Here is a 12,963-nt window from a genome sequence, read left to right as displayed (position 1 = left end):
ATTCATACACGCGTCAATCTGCTATAGAGTAAACTGCTCAACATAATCACATTGCGCCGATCTGAAAAAACATTTATTTTTTTTTACGAGAGAAAACAAGCAGCATAAAGTTATTCGGTGCCTTTTGTTTAGATCCGATCACCTGCCGTAAAATTCATCATCATCATCATCATCATCAGCCTTACTACACCCACTGCAGGGCAAAGGCCTCTCCCATGTCTCTCCAATTAACCCTATCCTTTGCCAGCCGCAACCACCCTTTGCCTGCAAACTTCTTAATCTCATCCGCCCACCTAACCTTCTGCCGCCCCCTGCTACGCTTACTTTCTCTTGGAACCCACTCCGTTACCCTTAAAGACCAGCGGTTATCTTGCCATCGCATTACATGCCCTGCCCAAGCCCATTTCTTTCTCTTGATTTCGACTAGGATGTCATTAACCCGTGTTTGTTCCCTCACCCACTCTGCCCGCTTCCGATCTCTTAACGTTACACCTATCATTTTTCTTTCCATGGCTCGTTGCGTTGTCCTTAACTTAAGCTGAACTCTTTTCGTTAGCCTCCACGTTTCTGCCCCGTAGGTGAGTACCGGTAAGATTATGCTGTTGTACACTTTCTTCTTGAGGGAAATTGGTAAACTGCCACTCATGATCTGCGAGAATTTGCCATATGCGCTCCACCCCATTCTTATCCTTCTAGTTATCTCCCTCTCATGATCCGGATCAGCTGTCACTACCTGCCCTAAGTAGACGTATTCCGGCACAATTTCTAGGCTCTCGCTGCCAATTGTGAACTGTTGTTCCCTTGCTAGGCTGTTGAACATTACCTTGGTTTTCTGCATGTTAATTTTTAGACCCATCGATCTGCTCTGCCTGTCTAACTCGTTGATCATGATTTGCAGTTCACCTCCTGAGTGACTCAGCAAGGCAATGTCATCAGCAAATCGTAGATTATTTAGGTATTCTCCATTTATTCTTATTCCCAACTGTTCCCAATTCAGGCCTCGAAAAACCTCCTGCAAACATGCGGTGAACAGCATTGGCGAGATCGTGTCTCCTTGCCTGACGCCCTTCCTTATTGGAATTTTATTGCTGACTTTATGGAGGACTATAGTAGCTGTGCAGTTGCGATATATATCTTCCAGTATTTTGACATAAGGCTCTTCTACCCCCTGATTACGCAATGCCTGTATGACTGCTGAGGTTTCCACTGAGTCGAATGCTATCTCGTAATCAATGAAAGCTATATATAGAGGTTGGTTATATTCTGCGCATTTCTCTATCACCTGATTGATAGTGTGAATATGATCTATTGTGGAATATCTTTTACGAAAGCCTGCCTGATCATTTGGTTGATTAAAGTCTAACGTTGCCCTGACTCTATTAGTGATTACCTTAGTAAATACTTTGTAGGCAACGGATAGTAAGCTGATCGGCCTGTAATTTTTCAAGTCCTTGGCGTCTCCCTTCTTATGAATTAAGATAATGTTTGCATTCTTCCAAGCTTCTGGTACAGTCGAGGTCATAAGGCATTGCGTATACAGGGTGGCTAGTTTTTCTAGCACGATGTCCCCTCCGTCCTTCAACAGATCTGCTGTTACCTGATCCTCCCCAGCTGCTTTTCCCCTTTTCATTGCTTCTAAGGCTTTCTTTACTTCATCTTTCGTTACTGGCGGGATGACGCATTGCTGTGCTCTGCTGTCTTTATCATTAGCGCTCTGATTACATTGGCTACTGTACAGGTCTGTGTAGAACTCTTCGGCTACGTTAACTATCTTATCCATATTGCTAATGACATTGCCCTGCTTGTCTCTTAATGCATACATCTGGTTTTTACCTATGCCTAGTTTCCTCTTCACTGTTTTTAGGCTACCTCCGTTCTTTATAGCATGCTCGATTCTCTCCATATTAAACTTCCTTATGTCGGCTACCTTTCGCTTATTTATTAACTTTGATAGCTCCGTTAGTTCTATTCTATCGGTAGTGTTAGATGCCTTCATGTTTTGGCGCTTCTTAATCAGATCTTTCGTCACCTGAGATAGCTTCCCGGTATCTTTTCGAACTGTCCTACCGCCTACTTCTACTGCGCACTCCGTAATTATTGATGTCAGGTTATCGTGCACTGAATGAACATCAAGATCATCTTCCTCTTCCTCAAATGCGCTGATTTCCTTCTCATATGATGCTGTTATATTAAGCTTTGGCTTGAAGGCAAGACACAATATATTGTTCGTTTTTTTTTATTCTTTTTTCGGGGGGGGGGGGGGGGTACGCAAAAGGCAAGAACGAGCAGGCGAGGGAAAAAATAACAGGCCTGCGCCAATACACGCCTTCATTCCTTTTCAGCCCTTCTTTCCTTTCATTTTTTTCACCGAAAACGTTGATTTCAATCCAGGAATTTCTAAAAGCACGTGCACAGTTTTCTCCACTCAGAGTTTGCACCAATAAGCCTGGGTACTGTTAGCAAAACAAGCTCCCTTCATCAGTAAGTGAGGGAGTAGCGCCATCTATCAACAGCTGAGGTGCGAAAGAACGCCACGCATTGCAAGCTTTGGCTCCCAGGTGGCTCTATGGTCGGCGTGAGGAGCTGTGACAGTTCACACGTTCAACCAAACGCAGACCTCCTCTGTTACTGAATGGAAAAGGAACAAGCGATTGAACTCCAGAGAACAGTTGACGTTTCTAGCGTATCCGTTAAAAGCTCCATTCCGGTGGTTATGACTTGTTCCATTGTAGTAGAGTTTCATTAAGTGAAGCAGAAATTCCGCATTAATTGCTGATGCAACAGAAATCAAAATGTGTTGCCTGAACAGCTGCAACGCACGCAGTAACAGCCACGAATGTTTTTTTACTCAGTCGGGGATGCACCAAGACCTCTAGATTCAGAGCACTATGTTTTAATACTATTATTACATCAATGACATGGTTCTCGGTTCAATTTTTGGCAACAGTATCGAGAAAGAAGCCAGCGGAGGCTTATGTGTTACTGAGCGGGCACGTGTGCGTTGATAATAAGCATGAAATCTAAGCATCCGAAACTGGTACCAGGCGTTGACCCCAGGGAAAATTCTAATAGCAAAACTAACAACATATTTACTTATCCGCCGCACTTAATAGAGAATTAGAACTGCATGAAATAGAAACGTCTGATAGGCTATTAGACACCTAGATACTGGTAAATAGCCTTTGCAGAGCTACAAACATGGCAGAGGTCTGCATTTGAAGCACGCCCTTTGGAAACAAAGCGACATCAAAAAAAAGCACAGCATACATCCTGTACGCTTACCGTATACAGTTCACCAGCATTCAATGGGCTTTAGCTTCTCGAAACAATCTAGTCATATGCACAGGAGGCGAGTTGTTCAACGAAGGTACCTAAAAAAATATTGCGACCAAATTTCCGTTATGTGTCGTATCAAACAGAGCAGGTAATTTAAGACTGCAACAGTTGCTGACGTCAAATAAGTGAGCGTTGTTCTTGTTTTTGGTTGCACATATTGCTCCCCTATACTATTTCAAGCCCTTTAAAGACTAATAGGGGACCTAGACAGCAAATACAAAGATCTATTTGACTAATACATACTTTTGTTATAATTTTCGGTGAGAGGTTACACCTGGCTCAATGGGCACGTCGTATAGGAAGGCTCTAGGTTATTTTCGCGTGACTGGGGTTGCTTAAAGGGGACAAAGTCTGAACACACGGCCAACCAACGTTTTTACCTTTCGCCTCCACCGCAATGCGGCCACGCGAGGTCGCAAACTGCAAGCCGGCGGAGTTAAAGCTGAGGTTTGAAGTTTTCACAAATTGAGATCGCGAACAGGCGCGAGGTGGCATAGGCGCCCCTCCACTCTCCCAAGCCGCAATTTTTTCCTGGGAAAAACCGCGTCGACCACCATGTTGTAGGCTATGAAATTTCAAAAAAAAAAACAATGCGAAAATGGGATCCCCTTCGACTGCTTCCTTCAGTATGCGCCCTGGGTATGTCTAAGCGCTGAGCCACCACGGCAGGCATATGTCTTCTTGTGGCGTAAACAGTCTTCTGCACGAGAAGGAAAATTTTACTGCAGCGGTGGGCTAGTGGTTTGAGCATCCGCCTGGCATGCGGGAGGTGCGGGGTTCGATCCTCAGCACCGTCTGGTATCCACCGGTAATACAATGGATACAAGCGTTCCCCTGCCTGGTGCTCGGCTTCTTTAGGGTGAAATGCTTGGGAATGGGTCTTTGACCCCGTCTTGAGAAAAATAAAAATCCTGTGCCATGGCGCTCTTTGGCAACAGATGCCCTTGCGCCATAAAAATTCATCGCCATCATCAGGATGAAAATTTTAAACATGAGAATCAACGACATTTTCGGTCTCTCTTGTCGTTTCGCTCTATGACCTCAAAGCACAGCCATAAGAATGTTACATCCGGCTGTGTGCAGCACTAACGATAGCCCGAAATAAAATTTAAAGCGCGTATTTAAGGTAGACTTCACATGCCAGAATACAAAAATAATGCATCAGAGACTTTTAGAAACACGTCCCTGCGTTTTAGACTTGGGGTTCATTTCTCGCGATGATGTGCCTGCTAGTTGCATTTTTGGAGCCCGCCGCACGAGGCGCGATGAAAGGATTCGGGGTAGCATTCACACTATCGATCATGTGATGATGTGAATGACCCGGCGATAAGGGAGCCCGAGTGTGAGGTCAAAGAACTGGGTTGATTTCCTCAGTGCGGGAAAGGCGATTTTTTCCCCCCATTTAAAAAATGTTTCGCCCGCATTGTGCAAGACTTTCGCAATTTTTCTCCTTGTTGACTACACAACAGATACATATCTGCTTCATAAATGTTTTTTTTTTTCGCTCGTGCCGCCTTATCTGTGCATGTTTAGCTTAAAATAAAGAATGAATGCCAAAGCACGTGGTCTGCCTTCTCGTATGCAGCTTGAACTTCGTTCTCTTTTTTTATTGGTTCTGCAGAAAATTGCGAAGGTTGTTTGAATTTAAATATGAAGTACGCAAATTATATTAAATTTTAAAGTAAGTTTTTGTAAAGTTTACAAGTACACTAAGTAAAGTAGTATTTAGTTCAAAGTATATAAATATATAAGTGTGTGAACTAAAAACCTATAATTCACGTGGTTTTCGAGTACATTCAAGAAACTTTGAAAGGTGCTCACTGGTGAACATTTCCCGAATCCGTGCTTATCCTAAAAACTTCGACTTGGTTGGATGTCTACCCTGGAAATGTCCGTTCTTGTTCTGTGTCTTCGAGTTCCGACGCATTTTGTCGCGAGCATTGCAGCGCGTGACATCCTGCAACAAGTAGGGTGACAAAGCGCTAAAGAAGGCATCTAAAAATAAAATGACAGTAAATAGAACAAAAAAAAAACGTCATGCCAAGCGAGGTTTTTCTTGACGAAAGAGGGCGCTCAGACAGGAAAAGCTTTGTGTTGCGTCTGTCCTCTTCACTTTGTTTTTGCTCCAGGATGAATCACTGTGGATCGTGTTAGGGTTGCACCTTCTTCCTTTTGTCGCTCCTTTACACGGAAGTAAAGTGCGGAGGGGAAGTTGTCCAAACTTCCTGCCACGCCATTATGGTACTTCTAAAAATGCTTTCACAAAATTAAACACAAAGCCAGCAAAGGACCACCTCACCAAGCATGAAATCGGTTTAAAAAAGTTTCGTACTTTTGAGCACCGTGATCTTAAAAAAAGTTGCCGAAATGCTGTCCGTAGTGGCCATCATAGTTCTGGTATGAACGGCGTGATCTAAAAAAAATTATTGTCGCCTTATTAATGAACCCTGCATTTTGTGCGAGGAGTAACGGCTAGCTACCATGGCGGCGTTGCCATAATGGCTGCCACCACGGTTAGCACGACTGCGGAGATGGTAATGCGGTAGCCGCTTTCTCTCTAGAATCCTCATATTAAATCTGTGTTCCTTTCACTCTTCCCATTAATCCTGCAGCATGCACTCCGAACCAAGAAGCGCTTTTTTCGGCGCACTGACATGGCCCGCAGCAACTTTGTCTTTGGCCAAGTTGCGCAGCGACTGGATTATCCTGTTTCTACTCCGCCAGCGTAACTTCTGCCTCCGTCTTTGCCTCTCCGGGCACTATCGCCTCAGCAAATCAAGCTATATACACCTGGCATACGTGCAAATAACCGCATGCCTACAGCTGCGACGCTCAAAGCTTCTCTGAGCAGCATAGGCGAAAAGTACTCCGAAGGAACCCAAATCTTCACTGGAGGTTCCTCTTGTAACATGAGTACTTGTGGATTCTATACGTCCGTTACATTGCGAATACTCTCCTGTCGTCTTGAGCGGACGACGTCGCCCATATCTGCAGAGCTGTGATGTCAACGAAGCAATCCTGTATATCCAGTGACGGGCATGATGGACCACATTTATTTATAGAACCCAAAGTCGCTCTACAAAACCTGTCAAGCATGTTTAGAGAAACTGATCTCCAGGCAGTCTGCAGAAACATAGGATATCTGCATCATTTGGCCAACGTCGCAGCCCCTGTGTACTATTACTATGGATACCAGCAGAACGTTGCATTTTGAAAAAGGAAAAGTGGCATAAAGCGGCCCATAAAGGCCAATACATGAATGGCAGGAAAAATTTGTGGAAAAAATCACGCGTCACTAGTGAAAAATGTGTACGCTTATGAATAAAGGTATAGGCTGTGGGGCTTACCATCCCATGATTATGCATTTCTAGATTCCACTGACGCGCAGCAACTAAAAATAAGACATCACAGACTTTCTCTTTGTTTTATATTTCGTTGTTTTATGCAACAGGCACGCGACGCAAAGCAAGTCACCAATTCTGTTTGCAGACCAACTCCGAACACCATAGGAACCCGTTGAAGAGTGGGCAACAGCAGCGCCGCCGCTCCCTTCTCCAATACCGGGGACAAAGCACCTAAAATCACTGCATAAATTTCAGAGTACCATGGTCCTTTTGCCCGTGCTACACCGCGCCACTGCTCCGCCGTTTGGTCAACGTAGGTCACGTGGTGTGCAGCTGCCAGCATTCACCATCAAGCTTCCAAACAGACGCAGCGTGGACGCCTTTCGCCCCAGTGGTAGCACGGGAATGCCCACGTTTGGTGTTTGCCTCTCGGTTTTTGAAGAAAACAAATTCTAAAGACGATTACAGTACTCCCTAATGCGAAATTTGAATGCAGTTCTGTAGGTGTTTTCATTTTGCGATATATTGAGGTAAATAATTTGAGGGATACGTGTATGTATATTCAGTTACAAAGCACTCTTTATTTTCCACAGACGCTCTTTCTTCAAGCTACACTCTTCTCCCAGTCTTTGATTGTCATGAAGGTGTATTTGTGGTCGGATAAATGGATGCATTCATGTTCAGCCAGCTGCATCAATGACTGGTTCATAAGCAGACGGTCTTTATTAGGAAGAAAACGCTGTGAGTGGCGTGGCCGATGCGGACAATCTATCGCGTGCAACACATTTCACAGCACCGTCCGCCAACGGAGCGGAGCGTGGCGCGACTGCGAGGAGGCAGCTCGTGGGTGCGAGTGCCGCTGCAGACAAACCTCCCCTCCTCTAGCAATCATACCTCCGCACTTGGAGTGGTGATGGACGACGGCGCGCACGGCACGCACCACTCTCACGCCATCTATGAGAGAGCGGCGGTACATTCGTTCGCTCGCCCACGGCCGGTCTCCGCTCCCCGCCACCCCATCGCTGCCCTCGCTCTCGGTTACACCGACGGCGACGTAAAAGCGCTTCGAGTCAACCTGCCAGGCTGCTACCCTTTCGGGTGCAGCAGCCGGACAGGGGGAGTCGGGTAGTTTTCTTTCTTCATTCGAAATGCGACAACAACTAGCAAAGGCGCCTTGTCTGGCTCTATAGGATCAACCGGGAGAAGCTAATGCCGGCATGAAACATATGCGTGTGCGAGGCAAGTTCAAGTGGTTCATGGTAGAAGTCTTGTGCATAGACTAAAGTGCACAAAATTAATCATTAATAGAACAGGTACACGGACGTAGTTTGAATCAGCTGCAAGCGATCGAGCTGTGCACACGTATGCGCACGCATTTGGTGATGCTCCGACAGCGATGTGCAAGCTCATTAAATGGCCAAATTTAGGTTAAGGGGACAGAGTAGATTGAAACCCTAGGTTGGGACTCTCTCGCACCACTAATGTATCGCGGATAAGTTAAGCGGACCGTGAAACAATGGTGCATAATAAGAAGGCCGTGACGATAACATTACGCGCTCGAACGAGACCACAATACGCATTCGTGCGTGTCTCGCCTTCTATGCGTGAATTGCTGCGTCATTCGGGTTGGTTGGGTTGCATGGCGCTGCGCTACAAACAAGACTAACTTCTTTCGAGGTCATACAGCTTGTTTCTTAGTGAATCGGTGCTTAAAATTCGAAGGTTCACGTGTTCGTCATGCAACTGGAAGGCCTTTTTTGAATTTTTTTGACGCTAGTAACGAACGACTATCATAAATTTCTACATGCAGAAGAACTGTTTACCTTCCAGCATCCAGTACTCCTATTAAAAATATCTCCGGATCTAATTAAGTTGCACAGCCAGGGTACTTGTGTTCACAAGGTAACTAGCTGTTAGCTTTTGATTGTTAAAATAAAAAGAATGCACTTCAGACAGCGTTTTTGTGTGTGCTAATGTATGCTCAAGCCAATGTGGGCTTTCACATATGCAACAGGCTGCCTATTTCACATTAATAATGCTTTTCAGAACCGCTTATAGCGTCTTATTGATAGTGTTCGCCGCTGAGTGCCACTCTAATGCGGATATGAAATTGTTTGCTTATCTAGTAGCTTTTTCTAAGCATCACTGTGAAACACCAGACGAGGGAACAGTGGGTGGTGTTTTTTTGTTACCCTCGGTACAGTAAAGCAGTTTTGCACCCATGATAATGTAACACGGAAGTAATTCACCCCAAGGTAAAAAAAAAAAAGGTCACAAAGTTTCTCAAGTAAAAGATTCACCTCCTGTAGCCCAGTTGAATGCCTCCGTACACCGAAAAGCAGATAAGTTCGTGGAAGGCGATAAGAATGTGCTCGCGAGTTTGTTCCTGTGTAAAGTGAGAGTAGCGCAACACGGGACAAAGGGACAGAGAAAGACAGACACAACACAGCGCACGCATGTGCGAAAAGTTCGTCGGCAGCTGCGCCGTCATCGGGAATCGCGCAATGTGCTGGTTCTAATGGTCACCTAAGAAGGCAAGAACACCCCAGCAACTTAAACGCAAACAAAAAAATTCAGAGGGCGCTTAAGACTGCTTACTTGCTGTGAAGACGAAAACATCAGTGTGTCATCGGGAGCGTTCGACCTCGCCGCAGGTTGCCCACTGAGAAATGAAAGGAAGACATGTCTCCGAACTCTGACTCCACAAGCGTGAATACACAAACGTCCGAGTGAAGCACTCGGTTCGAATACGAGTCGCGAGTGAGCCTCCAACCTGACTAAGAGGCGTATGCTTATATGCAACGAGAAATCGTATGACACCATCCGCAGCGGTGTACAACGAACAGTTGCGTCACAATTTTGATACGGGAATTGGTTACTGAGGAAAAGAAATTGCGCAGTAACTGTCTCACATCTCGGTGCACACCTCACCCGCTCCTTAAGGGAAGAAGTAAAGAGTCTGAGAAGGCACACAATTGAAGGTGCATATGTCGTCGGTTCGAATTCGTGCCAGCTAGCCTTCAACTTGATTAGCACATGTAAGCTATACGCAAGGAGAAATCGCATGACACCACCCGGAACGCAGTACGACAAACGGTTGTTCACAATTTTGGTACGAGTGTAGTCGGGAAAACTGGCGCCACATTGAGGCAGGCCGGTGGGGATATATATATATATATATATATATATATATATATATATATATATATATATATATATTATATATATATATATATATATATATATATATATATATATATACACTACTGTGTGAAATGGCGGTGCTTGGCTTGCTGCTTGTGTCCTACAGCGGCTTGAGGACCGTATTTTTTGTTACCATCGCTGAGATTTTCTGTACCGTCTGCAAGTACACACACTAACATACACCGCCGGCTTTTCTCTTAATGGGGCTAGTAAGGCCTTCGTCTCAATGTCTAAATAATAGTTGAGTGCAGGGTTTATTGATAGTGCTCGTTGGAGGGACTGGAAATGTCCTCACGAAAATTGCTACTCAACGTTTCATACAAGCTTACCTGGCACAGTTTGCAACTTCTGTTTTCTAAGTGTACCAGTTGAACTCTTCAGTACCGTAGGCAAAACTCCTTGCTGTGTTAAAAATTCCGTGTGCTTTCGGCTCGCATGTAGCCGCGCTAAAGGCAAGCTTTTAGCTGTTTGGTACCTTCATGAGCTCGCCGATCATGGTTACCAGCACAAGGTGGAACCTTCGCGGTACTCTAAAATTTATCCAGTGTGTCTACAAGCACCCCATGTGCGGTCTCACCGACGCGCTACACTCTCTTCTAGCACACTGTACTATAAGGCTATATTCACCACCTTCCCATTCTCGTGACCACCGTGTGATTCGCCATCTACAAGAAGCTTTAGCCAACATGAAAACGGAGCGGCTCAGAAACTTTCCTGCAAGCGCAACTATATTATACCACTCACACGAAGAAACACCGCGTTGCGGCGACGGAAGCGTGTAACGTTACCCAGCGCCACTGCACCTGTCGAAGACGCTAGTGAACATATTTCAAGCTCAAATTCAGGAAAGTGGAGGGTACTTACCATTGGTCTCGGAAACAGGCACTTCGGCGTGAATAACGCAAGTAAACCCCTCAGCTAACGTCACTTCAGACCGCAGCGGTGGCCAAGTGGTTGAGCATCCGCCTCGCATGCGGGAGGTGCGGGGTTCGATCCCCAGGTACCCACCGGTGATACAATGGGTACAAGCTTTCCCCTGGTCTGGTGCTCGGCTTATTTAGGGTGAAATGCTTGGGAAATGGGTCTCTGACCCCACCTTGAGAAAAAGAAAAAATACCTTGTGACATGGCGCTCTTTGGCCATAGCTGCCCTTGCGCCATAAAAATTCATCATCATCATCATAACGTCACTTCAAGTATGTAGGGGCACCGCATGGCTCCCGCGCCAACAAAGAACGCCTAATGAGAAATATCATATCAGCCTAACCAATAGCGTCATAAATGATTCTTGTAAACCAGCGCAACGGCTATTTTCTGCTGTGCCCGGAAAGTCAATTTCGTACTCTTTTTTAACAACACTGCTCGCTGAAACGAACATCGAACAGTCAATCACATCAGATATCGCGAAAGTGAAGTAAAGACAGTTGTTTATTTCACAGATTGTCAGCTCTGTGAAATAAAGTAGTAAGGCGGAAAGTTGAGCGAGTTGAATTGAATTCATGGTGAAGGTAGCGCGAAAGACGAGGACAAAAGGAAGAAGAAAGACACAACATGAGCGCTATTTCGCAACTGAATCTCTTTTGGAATAATACGGAATATAAACCCACCTAGTAAAAAAATTTCTAAAAATAAAAGTGAAAAGCTTAGGAACCAAAACGATAACATGGATATCGCTGAGCAAGATATTCAACTGAGGATAAAAGCTGAGTATCAAGATACGTGGTACACTATCTTGAAAACATTGCAGAAAAGTTGGCAACACCACTTTTTTTTTTGCTTGTCACAATTTTCCTTCTTCCGTGGATTTCAGATCTGGTTGCGGAAAACTCGCTGGGTAAAGGAAATCCACCGAAGAAGGAAAATGATGACCACAAGCAAAAAAGAAAAAGGTAGTGCTGCCATAAAACATCGGCAAATTTCGCTCAGTCTCAACAATATGGGTAAGCGCTATGATTTCCAAGTAATTTTTTCGGCCCCTAACAAGCCCTCAAAAGTTCGCGGTCTGGTAGGCAGAACAATAACCAATCGGAACAGACAAAAACAGAAAGATCTAAAACGTGTCATTCCTCAGGGTTCGTTCCTTGAAAATCAGGCGTGGTGTACTAACTACCGGTTTCTTGCAGCAAGACCTACGTAGGACAAACAGGACGTTGTCTGATCGTGCGACTGAAAGAACATGAAAATTCGCTCTCAGGATCAAAGTCTTTACATCTGGCTGACCACTGTTGGGAATGTAAAGGTTGTAGCCCATTTTATGAACGAGCAGAAATATTAGCAACGCATATGGAGCGACTTTCATGCGAGATTATCGAGGTTTTTTACATATATAGGCAGGGATAATCTTGTATAAGCGCACCATATGTTGTTCTGACTGCGAAGGAACTAACATATATAGGCCACACGCAGTACTGGTTTTCTTCTGGTGTTCCATGATTGTGACAGCGATGTTTACAGAATAGTGAGCCATGTGTCTTGTTACCCAGCTTTTCTCTCCAGCTGAATATCTTGCCCCCAGCGATATCCACGTTATCGTTTTGGTTTCTACTTTTCTCTCTTTTTTTTTGTAAATTTTTTTCACGAGGTGGGTTTATATTCTGTGTTCTTCCAATAAAGAAATAGTTGCGAAAGAGCGACACGTGTCGTGTCTTGCGTTATCCTTTCGTCCTCATCTTTCCCGTTACCTTCACCACGAACTGTGACATGAACTGAATGAGTATTCTGCCCTGCAACTCCTTCGGCCCCTCTCCCCTCCAGAGACTAGTATACGAGTAAGAAAACGTATACGAGTAAGAGACCAGTGTACGAGAGTCCTCCCATAAAAGGCCGTCCTCTTTCAAACCAAGCTGTGCCAACTCAAGCTGAACGTGCTGTAACATAGTATTTTAAGCCACTCGAATGCTGTGTGTAGTCGGGCGAAACGGTCATAAGCTAATGCTATTAATTCTACGTTTTCTTCGAAGGGCACTCATAACTATAGCAAGCGGATTCAAAAAGCAAGAAATACGACCTTTTCCGTAGTCGGAAGTAGAATTGAGCGCGCAATGCTCGAAAGTGCGTGAACAAGCTTACGGTTATTATCG

This window comes from Amblyomma americanum, chromosome 1 (genome assembly GCF_052857255.1).
Source record: "Amblyomma americanum isolate KBUSLIRL-KWMA chromosome 1, ASM5285725v1, whole genome shotgun sequence".
Classification (NCBI taxonomy): domain Eukaryota; kingdom Metazoa; phylum Arthropoda; class Arachnida; order Ixodida; family Ixodidae; genus Amblyomma; species Amblyomma americanum.
The sequence above is the reverse complement of the archived record's forward strand: the minus strand, read 5'-3'. Positions refer to the sequence as shown.